This window comes from Erythrolamprus reginae, chromosome 2 (assembly GCF_031021105.1).
Source record: "Erythrolamprus reginae isolate rEryReg1 chromosome 2, rEryReg1.hap1, whole genome shotgun sequence".
NCBI lineage: Eukaryota > Metazoa > Chordata > Lepidosauria > Squamata > Dipsadidae > Erythrolamprus > Erythrolamprus reginae.
The window spans coordinates 199727641-199741448 of NC_091951.1; the positions used below are offsets into that span (position 1 = coordinate 199727641).

General features: G+C 43.2%; 1 protein-coding gene across 1 annotated transcript in view; it reads right to left on the reverse strand.

Moving 5' to 3' along the window:
• LOC139158766 (leucine-rich repeat neuronal protein 1-like) overlaps positions 1-12640 on the reverse strand; it is a 51441-nt gene extending 38801 nt beyond the window's left edge. The window contains exon 1 of the mRNA XM_070736102.1: positions 12551-12640. The gene's annotated coding sequence lies outside the window, so the exon portion shown is untranslated. The remainder of the gene's footprint in view (positions 1-12550) is intronic.
• Between the last annotated feature and the right edge of the window lie 1168 nt (positions 12641-13808).

A 13808-nucleotide genomic window follows, 5' to 3' on the forward strand; every position in this document is an offset into this window, starting at 1 on the left:
CTATAGCAATAGCATTTAGACTGACGTATATACAGTTTCATAGTGCTTTTACAGCACTAAGTGGTTTACAGAATCAGCATATTGTCCCCAATAATCCCACCACTGTTTTTATCCTGCCATTTTTAATATATATTCAAGGCAGCAAACAAACTTAATACTCCTTTCTCCTTCCTCTGTTTTCTCCATCACATCAACAGCAACCACTCAGGATTGGCCTGAGAGGGACTGGCCAAAAGCCATCCATCCAGTTTTCATGCCTAAGGAAGGCCTACAACTTCCCATCTCCTGTGAGATGGCTGACCCCATTTTCTATTATTTTCTAAGCCACCTGTTTATTTTTGCTTTTCTTGAAATAACTTCAAACTGGCTAATAAGGAGAAACTGAAGCATCCTTCCTAAATCTGGATCCCCCCCCCCCCAAAATAAATAAATAAATAAATAAATTGGACTAACAATTTAGTTCAATTTATTTTGGAGGCATTCCCAAGCATCTTAGAATTTTGCATCTTCCTCTGCAGAAATCTGTAATGTTAGCAATAATGTACATGCCTAGTGAAATGTCAACCTCCATTATCTGTATTTCCACCAATCCCTCTGAACTGCAAAAAGATCCCAGATGCTTTCTTAGAAAGTGAAAGCAAAGTAGTAGTAATAGTATGATTGTAGTATATTTGAAATTTCTCCCTCTACTCCAGAAAAAATGAAGATAAGCCGAGCTAATATGGCAACTACACAGAATAGCAGGCAAACATGAATGGTAAATACTTTTCAAAATCTATATTTTTTCAGTCTCTCTCTCTCTCTCTCTCCCCCTCCTCCTCCTCCCCCTCCCTCCTTCTTCCTCACACAGAAAACACACACACACCTTTTGTGAGGGCTATCTGTTACTGTACTGTTGTTTTGCCTTTGAATTATTGTTGATGCCTAGTGATAGCCTGGACAATCTGTTTTCCAAAGTGATTTGCCATTGCCTGCTGCCTAGGGCTGAGTGTGTGTAGATGGCCTAAGGTCACACAGCTGGTTTTGTGCCCTAGGAGAAACTAGAACTCATGGTTTCCTGGTTTCTATCCTGATGCCTTAACCACTATACAGTGTTCCCTCGATTTTCACGGGGGATACGTTCCGAGACAGCCCGCGAAAGTCGAATTTCCGCGAAGTAGAGATGCGGAAGTAAATACACCATTTTTGGCTATGGACAGTATCACAAACCTTCCCTTAACACTTTAAAACCCTAAATTACCATTTCCCATTCCCTTAACAATTTACTCACCATTATTACTGGTACTCACCATTGAATAAAACACTTAGTGATCCTGATATTTATAAACATAATTATTTATTAACAATAATTATTGGTTTGGCGATGATGTATGACATCATCGGGTGGGAAAAACCGTGGAATAGAAAAAAACCACGAAGTATTTTTAAATTAATTTTTTAAAAAAATCGTGGTATAGGCTATTTGCGAAGTTCGAACCTGCGAAAATTGAGGGAACACTGTATACCACATGGGCGCCTTCTCTTAGATTCTCATTCAAAGGCACAAGGCACCAAAACACTCCTCAGCATAAATGTGTAGGGAGAGGATCCTTAATTTGGGTAAAGAGAAATCATGGCAATTATGTCTGCTTTCTCTGTTGGAATTAATGCCTTGAAATCAGCCTGGTGATTTCTCAAAAGTTTAATTTTTCTGCAAAAGGGTTTAAAAAAAAACAAAAAAACCAAAACTCTTATTCATATTCAAATTTCTCTCAGCTGTGATTTTGATGGTTTATAAATGTGTGGTGGTTTTCAAATCGCCAACTAGTGTTGTAGCCGATGCAGCCCAACAGCATGTGGTCAATGCTCTTTTGCACCTGGTCAGAAAGGAAACTGTCCAAATAGCAAAGGAACAAAATATCAGCTTCTAATTGACAAGATGATTTTGGGGGGGGGGGGGGACTGAAAGAGAAGGAAGACCAACCTGAATGTAACTTGGATTGATTCCAAGAAGTCATTTAACACTTTGCCTCTTGTATCTGGGTAATCAAGTGCCTAGAAATAACAGCAGTCAGTAGGAACATAAGAAGCTTTGTGCAAAGATCAATGGCACAGTGGAAGACAGAGTTGCTGATCAATGGTGATAGACTGGGAGAGGTTAACATCAAGAGAGGAATATTTCAAGGAAACCTTCTATTACCACTACTGTTTGTCGTTGCATTGATTCCTCTGTCAACAGTACTGAACACATCAGGCATGGTATGAAACATCAAAAACATCTGCTAAGTTATCCAACCTTATTTACATGGAAGATATGACGCCATATAGAAAAACACCATCTGGAATAGAATCGCTGATCAACATTGTTATCCTTTCCCCCTAGGCTATTACTAGTTATGCATGGTATGTTTGTGTGTATGTTTGGGTTTTTTTATAATAAGGGTTTTTTAGTTGTTTTTATTAATTGGATTGTTCATGTTGTTTTACCACTGTTGTTAGCCGCCCCGAGTCTGCGGAGAGGGGCGCCATACAAATCCAATAAATAATAATAATAATAATTGTATATACAGCCAGATATTTCAGTGGAGTATGGACTGGACAATGCACCACCCTTACCATCAGGGGTGGGCTGCTGCCTAGAGGGGGGGGGAACGCAGTGGGGTAGCGAAAATGGAGCTCTATCCCAGAGCACCTAATTTGCACTGAAAGATATTGAAAGAAAATGCAGGGCGTCCTGCATAAGCCATGCCAACAGTGTGGTAGTAAAAATTTTGGTAGCCCTTCACTGCTTACCATCAATAGAAGAAAACTAGTAAACCAGTGAAAGACTCAAAGTGCCCTGTGGAAATAACATCAAGAGTCTTTGGTAAATGACTCCCGCTAAATTAGCCAAGATAGATGAAAATCAGCCTTCCATTTGTTGGAAATTTAAAAAAGAATATGGGACCTATTATCATTTATGGTGGGAATGCGAAAAGATTCAAATATACTGGGGAAAAATAGGAAATTGGCTTGACAAAATTTTGGGTATCAATGTAGAAAAAACCCTGGAATGTTTCTGTTAAGTCTGTATATAACCAATGTAAAATTCTGTAAAAGAAAGAATCTTACGTCAACATTTCAACAAAAGTCGGTCATATTTGGTGATTCATATTACAACTGCGGCTAGAATAGCCGATGCTCAAATGTGGAAAAACGAAGGAATTCCACAGGAAGAGCAGTTTTTGGAGAAAATTATACATTGTGCAGAAATGGTTAAATTAACATTAGAGTTAAGAAATAACGAAGAATCTTTCTTTTATAACATTTTATCGTTGGCTTGAAAAAACCCCAAAACAGTCATAACATTTTAAACTGTTAAACGGTAAAAAGAAAATTAAATTAAATTTAAAGGAGATTAAGATACAGTTAATTAAGACTATCATCTCTTTTCTGTTTACTTTTTGTCAATTTAATTATCATCAATAGTACTAATTAGTATTTATTGCTATTAAGTTACTTAAAATAGGCTATAGAGCAGTGTTTCCCAACCTTGGCGACTTGAAGATATCTGGACTTCAACTCCCAGAATTCCCCAGGCAGCGAATGCTGGCTGGGGAATTCTGGGAGTTGAAGTCCAGATATCTTCAAGTCGCCAAGGTTGGGAAACACTGCTATAGAGCAGTGTTTCCCAACCGGTGTGCCGCGGCACACTAGTGTGCCGCGAGACATGGCCAGGTGTGCCGCGAAGCTCCTAGGGAAGCTCCAGCTGGGCGGGGGGCTGCCGGTGCCTCCGACCTCCTGGCTCCTGCCCGATGCCGCGGTTTCTGGCGCTCTCCTGCTGGGCCCCAAAGAAGGAAGGCAGGAAGAAGGAGAGGTTCATTCTTCGCGTCTTTTTCCCGCCTTCCTTCTTTGGGGCCCAGCAGGAGAGCGCCAGAAACTGCGGCATCGGGCAGGAGCCGGGAGGTCGGAGGCACCGGCAGCGCCCCGCCCAGCTGGAGCTTCCCTGGCGTCGGCGGCAAGTGTCCTTTGGGGCCCGGCGGGAGGGCACTGGCGGTGGGAGCGGGGTGGGTGGGTGGCGGCTGCAGTGGTGCAGGCAATCGCGGGGAGATGGCGGTGGGAGCGGGGGAGGTGGCGGCTGCAGCAGCGCAGGCAGTCGCGGGGAGATGGTGGTGGGAGCGGGGGAGGTGGCTGCAGCGGTGCAGGCAGTCGTGGGGGGGGGCTGCAGCGGCCGCAGGCAGTCGCGGGGAGATGGCAGTCGTGGGGAGATGGCAGCAGCCGCAGGCAGTCGCGGGGAGAGCTCCAGGGTGGAGGGACTGACGGTGGCAGTTGGACGTGCTGCTGGACGCCGTACATGCTGGCGCTGCGGGCCTGGGATATACGCCGTCCAGCAGCACGTCCAGCTGCCGCCGTCAGGGCTCCCGCTTGCAGTCAGCTGAGAGAGAGAGAGAGAAAGAAAGATAGACATATAAGAGAGGCAGAGAGAGAGAGAGAGAGAGAGAGAGAAAGAGAGACATAGCAAGAGAGGCAGAAAAAGAGAGACAGAGAGAAAGAGAAAGAAAGAGAGAGAAAGAAAGAGAGATAGCAAGAGAGGCAAAGAGAAAGAAAAAGACATATAGCAAGAGACAGTGAAAGAGAGAGAGAGAGAGAGCAAGGAAGAGAGAAAAAAGCAAGAAAGAGATAGCAAGAGAGAGAGAGAGAGAGAGAGAGAGCAAGGGAGAGAGAAAGACATAGAGGAAGGGAAGGAGGGAGAGAGAAAGAGCAAAAAAGAGAGGAAGAAAGAAAGAAAGAGGGATGGAGAGAGAGAAAGAAGGGAAGGAAGGAAAAGAGAGAAAGAGGGAGAAATAGAGCGAAAGTGAGGAAGAGAGAGGGTTTTTTTGTCCAAACTTTTCTTTAGCCCACCCCCCCCGCCTTCAACGTTCCCCAGGATTTTGAAAATATGAATAATGTGCCGCGGCTCAAAAAAGGTTGGGAAACACTGCTATAGAGAATGCACATAGTTAATATTATTATACAGACTTGTAGCGCACTCGCCCGCTTCTCATTGTGAGTTTTAATTTTGTATGTTTATATTGTCTTTGTGTATTTGTTTATATATGTGAATAAAATTTATTTTTTTTAAAAAGAGTCTTGGTAAAGAAGAGCGTTACAGCATTAAGTACACTGAAGTGAAGAAGGAGGGTAGAAGTGAATACATCAAGAGAGTGAAGATCTTAAAGTCAAGCAGAAGAAATATTATCAAGGCAATTAAAGCCTGGGCAATTCCAGTCACTAGATAATTAGCTGGAATTGTGCACTGGATTCAAGCAGAACTAAAAGCCCTGGATGGTAGAAGGCCAGAAAAATAATGACAATGAATCATGCTCTCATCCACGTAGCAACACTGACAGAGTCTACTTACCAAGGAACTAAGTGGGTGTGAAACATTGCAAGTACACCAGACAGTCGAAGAAGACAAAAAAGGGCATTGTTAAAAATATCTGAAGGACAGTGAAGAGGATTACTGAAGCTACGGTAGTGCACCATGAAAGTTTAGTAGAAAGACCAAGCTGGCCTACAAGAAAAACTAACAAACAGTAGAAATAATAGAGATAGAAATAGAAATAAGACATGGCAATTCTACCAGACGTGGAATAGATGGCATAATTGGGTCAACCAAAAAAAAAAATACTTAAAATTCTAAATATTCATATTACAGTCAAATATATTATATATATTTGTTGTGGTTAGCTCTGCCCCAGCTCCTGCCCCAAGGACTGTGGATGTGGGGGAGACATCCACATGCCGCAGGCCTGTTTTGCTCCCGGTGGAATCTGATGACGAAGGCTCCTCTGACCAAGAAGACATGAGTGACAGGGAGGAGGAGAGTGGGGCAGACAGCTCAGAAGGAGATCAATTATCTCTCTCCTCCTTGGATTCAGAAGAGTTAATGATACAGCCATGCATGTGGAGAGCGATGCATAGGCAGCAACAACTGAGAGATTATTATCAAAGAAAATGAGGCCACCTGTGGTTGGGTGGGGCTGTGGTAATTAGTGAGGCTGCTATAAAGAGCAGCCTGTGGGTTTGGCCATTGTGGAGGATTATCTGATTGTTGTGTTTCGTGCCTGCTTTGCTGACTTCGACCTTGGTGTGTTGCTTTCCACCCGCTTTGAAACTAAACCAGAGCAAAGGGTGTTTTACTTTGTGAAAGAAGAAGGACTGTGAATTGTCTCATAGCTGCAAGCTAAGTATCTCAGAACTGATAAGGGACTTGTACCAATTACCAGTTTGTTTGGAGACAAGTGCTCTTTGCTATACTAAAAGAGGGCTTAGTTTAAGTGAGTTTTCATTATAAAGAACATTGTTTTGAATTTTCAAACGTGTGTGTTTCTGAAATTTGTATCTGGCTTTTCGGGAGGATTCTGCCAGAGAGCTCGACAGAACATATATGAAATATATATTATTATATTATTATTTAGCAATCTTGTTACTCTTTATTATTCCTTTTTTTAAAATATTGGACATAAGTGTAAAATTAACATGGCCAAGACTCTTATAAATGAATATAGAAAATAATAGTTAGAAAGCTGTAGTTGCAATGCCAACAAGTAGGTTGGCAAATTTGTGTTTGTTTTATTTTTGTCTTTAGTCTTTGTTCTGTATTTGTTTTGTCTTCTTTTTAATGTTAATAATTAATAAAGATATTTTTAAAAAAGAAAAAAAAAAGACATGGCAAGACAAAGCATTACATGGCCACTAAATCAGCAGGCAAGGCAGATAACAACAAGAGCACTGGCCAAGAGCAGGAAAGCTGAAGAATGACGTAGAGGGGCTAATTCTGGCTGCACAAGACCAAGCCTCGAGAACAAATGCATACAAAGCCAGAATTGAGAAGACTGCAACAGACAGCGAGTGCTATCTCTGCATAGAAGCTGAAGAAAGTGTACACCTCCTCGTTAGCTGCTGCAAGAAGATCACACACACTGTACTGAAAATGGCTCGACAATATGGCAACAAGGGTACATTGCAGTATCTGCAGGAAATGCCATTTGCTTGCAAACAAGAGCTGCTGGAACCACACATTAGACAAAGCATAGAAAGTGAAGACGATGGAAGTCCACTGGTACTTTAAAATGCAAACTTTGAAGCATCTACTGCACAGACTTAACAATCGACAATAAAAAAAATGAAGTCTTTGGTAGTGCCTGGAGACAGAAGAAGAGAAGAGAAAGTACTGGGGTGGGAGAGATCACAAAATACAAAGACCTGCAAGTAGAAGTAGTACAACCATGGCAAAATAAAGCAAAGATAGTATCTACAGTAATAGTGCCTTGGGGGCAATCCCAAACCCTCCATAGCCCCAGTTGAGCACGATCTATGTTGACAAAATCACCACCCGTCAATTGCAAAAGGCAGCACTATTCTTCAATGACTGATGTCATGCAATAATACCTTTAACACCATGTAAATGACACCTGCCTATCCCAGGCCCCTTGGAAGGTAGATAAAAATGGCTGACTGTGTGGCGAACCAAAGTACACTAGTATTAAACAGACTTCAACAACATATATATGTGACAAGGTACACCCACATTACTCCAACTCTCCATGAGCTGCATTAGCTGCCAGTGTGTCTCTGGATGCAATGCAAAGTTTTGGTTATTACCTTTAAAGCCCTACATGGCTTAGTTAGGACCAGTCTATTTATGGGACTGCCCTGCTACCTCATACTTCCCAGTGGCCAATAATGGCCCATAGAGTTGGCCTTCTCCGAATCCCATCCATCAAACAATGTTGGTTGACGGGACCACGGGGAAGGGGCCTTCTCGGTGGTGGTTCTGACCCTCTGGAACCAACTGCCTCTGGAAATCCGAACTATCCCTACCCCACCGGCCTTCCGGAAAGCTGTTAAGACTTGGCTTTTCTGGCGGGCCTGGAACCATGAATGACTGGGAACATGTATGCTTTTTAAGGACTATTACTGTATTATGTTTTTACTTTATTTTTTACTCTTGATATTGTAACTGTTTGGTATTTGTTTTTATTCTTGTTAGTGCCCAGAGTCCAATGGACTTGGGCGGCATATAAATCTTGCAAACAAACAAACAAACAAACAAACAAACAAACAAACAAACAAACAAACAGCTGTCTGCTTTGCTCACATTTCCTCATAAGGACCAAAAGAGCCTGCTGAGACAAAATAGTTTTCAGAGTCTTTTGAAATATAAGATGTAGCTCAGGGTCAAGATTAGTGATGGGCGAACCGAACCCGCACAATTCGGGTCCGTACCGAATTTTGTGGTGTTCAGTATGCCGAACACGAACACGAAATTTTTTTAAACATCGGGCAAAGTTCGGGGTTGCATTCGGCGCTCAGAGCTTTGACGTCAACGGCAGGTTGCTAAGGACGCCAAGGTGATCACTTCCTGGATTCTATGGAATCCAGGAAGTGATCACCTTGACGTCCTTAGCAACCTGCCGGAGATGTCAAAGCTCCGCCCCCAGAATCTCTTCATGGGAGGGATTCCCTAGCTCCTTCAAAGGGAGGTCTTCACGTAAAAATAAACAGTTATTTTTATGAAAAAGGATGCCGCAGCGGCGCTGCAAGCAAAGGGTGGTCCTTTCACGTAAAAACAAACATGTCCTTAGCAACCTGCCGGCATACGTGACGTCAAAGCTCTGCCCCCGGAATCTCTTGGTGGGATTCCCCGTTCAGGTTCGAGTTCGGTTCGGGTTTGGCCGAATTTTGCGTAAAGTTCGTCCGAACTTGCCGAACCCGAACACCGTTGGGTTCACCCATCACTAGTCAAGATAAATTAAAATTGCACTGTCCTGAAGTCATGTGATTACCATTTATAACCTTACCAGCTGACTTCAGACAAGCAAATTTAATGGGCGATGGTGGATTCCCTTAACAATTGCATTTGCTTAATAACTGGCCAGAAGGTCATAAAATGAGACCAACACACTTAACTTCTGTCCGGCTTAGCAACATAAATTTGGGGCTTCGTTACAGTCATACATTAAGGACTAACTGTAGTTGTCCTCATCCAGTGATTTCATGTAAGTAGTAAATAATATGGAGGACAGGAGGAACACAGGCCATTTCCATACTCCAAAGATCAGACAGTATAAGATAGCTCTGTCACTAAGCCACTGGGACGCTTAATTACAGTCCTCTCAGAATGAGCTGTCAAACCAGGTTGCCCCACCTGCCCCCCTACTACTTCAACAATAGAGAGACAATTTATTTTGCCTTGGCAGGTGAAATGTAATTGACTTCTTCAAGGATGCTAATTCCTTCATTCTCCTTTGTTTTTATCTTGATTTAGAAGACTGATGGTAAGTCAAGCCTCCTTTGATGCTTTTAACATCTTTTTTTAAACCCTGACTCACTTGGTAAGAAAATAATGGAAAGGAGAGAGAATTACCAAAATGATAGGCCAAGTTGGGATCCAGAGTTTCCTGTAACTTCTTATTAATGCTGGCCTCCCACAGCATACTTAACATACCCAGTTAAAAACTTAGCTGCATTCATACCACAACGGTTTTAACCTTGGTTAGCCTGCTTTGGTTAGTTTTTCAGTGTAGTGATATTATTCTATTATTTATTATGTATTTATTTATTGTTTTGCTATTTAGCATTGGGCACAACTAGATTGCAATAATCAAATTAAATGGGCTGGCCATACTGAGCCGTTGCAGGATGTTTCTTTTACTATGTATTAAAAATTCTTATTACTCCAGGCACAGCTATTTGGGCTGTGATTTTTAAACAGTACTGTACTCATGCTTTTGTTACGATATTAAAAAAAACTTAAACAATTGGACTAGAAAGCAATTATTATAATAAATAGAAATTGTACAGAACAGAAAGTGAGTACAGTAGAGTACATCTCGAGGTACTCTGCTATACTTAGTGCTGAATTAAAACAATAAATAAAAGCATGCCCTGCAGAATATTTTTTTTAGGAGTGAATAGTCACCAACAGTCCCAGAAAGATAGCTCAAAACGGCACCTTGAAAAACTTGACATCCTGTGTTAGATCAAGACAATTTCATCTGAAATCAATTTGGACAGTTATGGTTTTTTCCCCCAGCAATAAAACATGGCTTTCTTTTTTGTTTGTTGGTTTATTTTGGTACAGAAGCCCTTTGCTTCTCATGGTCTAATGAGTGGCAGAAGGGAGACCTCTCTGCTTCCCTGCCAATTTCAATTTTTAACCGTTCCTGCGAACAAGGATCCCTTGTTACTCAGAGCTGTGAAAACAGCCCACTTCTCTTTTACTTCCTCCCTTCTTTTATTTCCTAATGCCCTCTCTAGATCCCATCTGATTTATCCCCGGAATATTTAATTTCTTTCTCCACAGGCCAGGGCCGCACAGTGAAACCACGAGGATATTCGAAAGAAACCAGGGAAAGCAGCAAAGCTCTGAGGGAATTTGATGACGAATCAGTACAGTAGAGAATTATTGAATGATTATATTAATCCTTCAATGGAAGGACGCCCGCAGGAACCTATTACTGGGGGAGGATTCAAAGGGCTTTGCTAGCTTATCTTTCCCCTCCTATTTTTGCTAATTGGTATTATTCTGCTATTGCTATTGTTATTCTGCTGTTCTCAAAAGAGACAGGGCCAAGGCATTCTGCTTCTTTGAGGTACAGGAGCAAAATGGCACCTGCTTCTTCAGGCCTATCCAACAATCTTAACTAGCCACAAAGGTGTTAGTTTAGAACCAGAGACCAAGGTTCAAATTAGTTATGGACGTTCAGTGCACGACTTTGTGTTATTCACTTTCTCTTAGTCTGGTCTGCCTGATAGGGCTGTTGTTATGGGAAAAATTAGAGGAAGGAGGGTGGTGTTGGCTTGATTTCCTGGAGGAAAGGGAGGATGCCAATTAACAATTAAGAGATATAGAAATGAATAAACACAGGCTCCTGTGGATGTGTGAAAGACAAGAGCTGGACGGAGCAAAATACAATGGCAGGTAAGGTACAGGTTCCCTGATTTTAGGTATCCTTGTCTTAAATCACCTCACTTGGTTTGTCCCTGCATTAATTCTCAACAATGGGGTCAGAATCATTCCCAAAACCTCTTTCCCCTCCCTATGGATAAAAATGCCACCACAGTATGCTAAATAAATACCTACACTGCTCTCTCCTACAAGAAACAAAATTAACAGCCTAACAGCGAACAGGCTGCAGTTCCTCACCAAATTAGACCTTCCTTCCTTCCTAACAGGGAAGCAGCCGTCCGCTCTTTCTGCAACCAGCACCACAGCTTCCCTTCTGGTTGTGTTGGGTTTACAACTCCTTCATTCACGGGTGGCTGGAGATTCTGTGAGTTGTAGTACCGACACATCCAGCAAGCACCAGGCAGAGGAAGATGAGCAATAAAAGGAATGAAGATAATGAAAGCAGAAGAAATGAATGCAGATGCAAGGTCAAACTGACCAAGGCCTCCTAGACTCGGAATTCATTTCACTGACTCCTTCACCCTCTCCACCAGCTCCTCTTGTGAAATGTGGTCCTCCTCTTGGAGTTTTACCCAACTTTGGAATCTCAGTCCAGGCCACAAGTGGGTCTTCTCCCAAAAGAGTTTTAAGGAGGGTCAGGTTGCCTGAACAGCTTTCCTTCATAACCCCCCACTTTTAAAGGATGCTGATTTTGGGTGGGGTGGGGGGATGGCAGGAAGCGAGGGACCACACAGCCATGTCCTCCGTTGATGTAAATTATGCATTGCAGCAGAGTTAAGATACGGAGTTACTTAAGTATGCAATGGTTGTTGACACATCATTTGCCCTTCATTGCAATCTGGGATGGTTCAATTAACTCTAAAGCCCTTGACATTAAAGCAAGGAGAAATGGGGTTTTGCACGGACGATTAAACAGATGAGAAGCAACTAGATGACTTAAAATTCAAAAGAGGGTGGCTAGGCATTGCATGGCATTGGAGGGGGTGGGGTGGGGGGAAATGAAAGGTGGGGGCCCCAGTCACTAATGTCTCTCTCTGCTGCAAGGATTTCTTCTACCACTCTTCCCTCTAATTCGGCTGCCCTCCCTCTCTGACTCTCCTTCAGGAGCTCTCTGAGAGAGATCCCAGCCGGGCTTCCTTCAGTCCCCCCCAAAAAGAGAACTGCTTAACAATTACCGCTTAACAATTACCACAACCTTTCTTCCTTCTGTGCCCAGTGGAAGAACTGCTGGAGCTAGTTCAAATAAATTCAGGGGAAAACAGTTCATAATGAACAAGCAGCAACTCCAAGGCTATGTTGCTTGATGCCAGGTGAAGTGTTGGACCATGCAGGCGGCTTAGGAGCTCAGCAATTTCCCCTGCATATTGACTTGGGGCCAGGAAGTAAGAGTTGGGGATGGTGCACCAGTGAGAATGCAAGACACAGCAAGGGAAAGGTTAAAAAAGAAGCGCAGAAGAGCTAGAACGAGGATGCTGGGCTCCAAATTAGCGGGCTGAGAAATTAGGTCAGCAAGAGGACCAGAGCAAACCAGAAACTTTCCGCCTAGCTGCTTCCCCCTCCCACCTCCTGCATCCCGTCTCCCCCAGCAACTGCATCCTTCAAGCAGCGGCGTGTGGTACCCAGAGTCTCACTCACCCGCTTGCCTGTCACTGAGTCGGGCTGTTCTTCCTCTCTCTGGGGGTTGGTGCCCAACTCCGACTACCAGCTGTTAGGCTCTGAAGTCCCAGATCCAGGGAGGGAGGTTGTAGGGAGAGCGGCGTGGGGCCCGCCTACTTCGGGGAATGACAGGCAGCTCCCGATGGCCAATGGGGAGACGCGAGCCGCCCAGATGGAGAGCACCATTCGGTGAGGTGGGCAAAGGACGAGGGATGATGTCATGATATATGGAGGGGATGAGGGGAAGCGGTGACTTGGATCCCCCTCCCTTTTTTCGGGGAAGAGAGGACGCTGCAGTTACTTGCTGGATAGGAGGGGGCGGGGCTGAAAAAAATTGGGTACCGGGTCGCTCTCTTGATCTGTTGGATCTGTTGGGTTTTGGCAGGCTTCCTCAATTCTAGCATTCTACGGATGGGCTGGATTGCAAACCTCATTGTCTAAGAGGGCTAGGAGTTGAAAGATATCTATTTGGGAAAAGATTGGATTTGGAAACAGCAAAACATTAAAAAAAAGTGATCTAGCAAGGGCTGGATGCCTGCCTACTAAGAATAACAGAAGGGTTACCGATGTTAGAGATGGCTTAAAGGGTACAGAAGATGTTCTTTCTCTGAGAACAGTTTCAGAACAAAAAAGGATTAAAGAAGCTGTGTTGAGCTCAGTAAAACTTGCTTCTAACTTAATCTGCCTGAATGTGAGCTAGGAATCCCGAATGAAACTGGAGCCAGGGAGAGAGGTGGAAAACACCAAAGCAGGTCAAGTGCATAAAAGAGCAACAAAGATGATTAGGGGACTGGAGGCTAAAACATGAAGAATGGTTGCAGGAACTCGGTATATCTAGTTTAATGAAAAGAAGGACTAGGGGTGACATAATAGAAGTGTTCCAATATCTCAGAGGTTGCCACAAAGAAGAGGGAGTCAAACTATTCTCCAAAACAGTTGAGGGCAGGACAAGAAGCAATGGGTGGAAACTAATCAAGGAGAGAAGCAACTTGGAACTAAGGAGAAATTTCCTGACAGAACAATTAATCCATGGAACAACTTGCCTTCAGACACTGAATGCTCCAACACTGGAAGTTTTAAAGAATGTATTGGATAACCATTTGTCTGGATTGGTGTAGCGTTTCCTGCCTAGGCAGGGTTTAGACTCGAAGACCTCCAAGCTCCCTTCCAACTCTGTTATTCTATATTCAAAATCACCTAGGAAAGTTTGCCATGCAGTGGGGGACTGGATCTATTT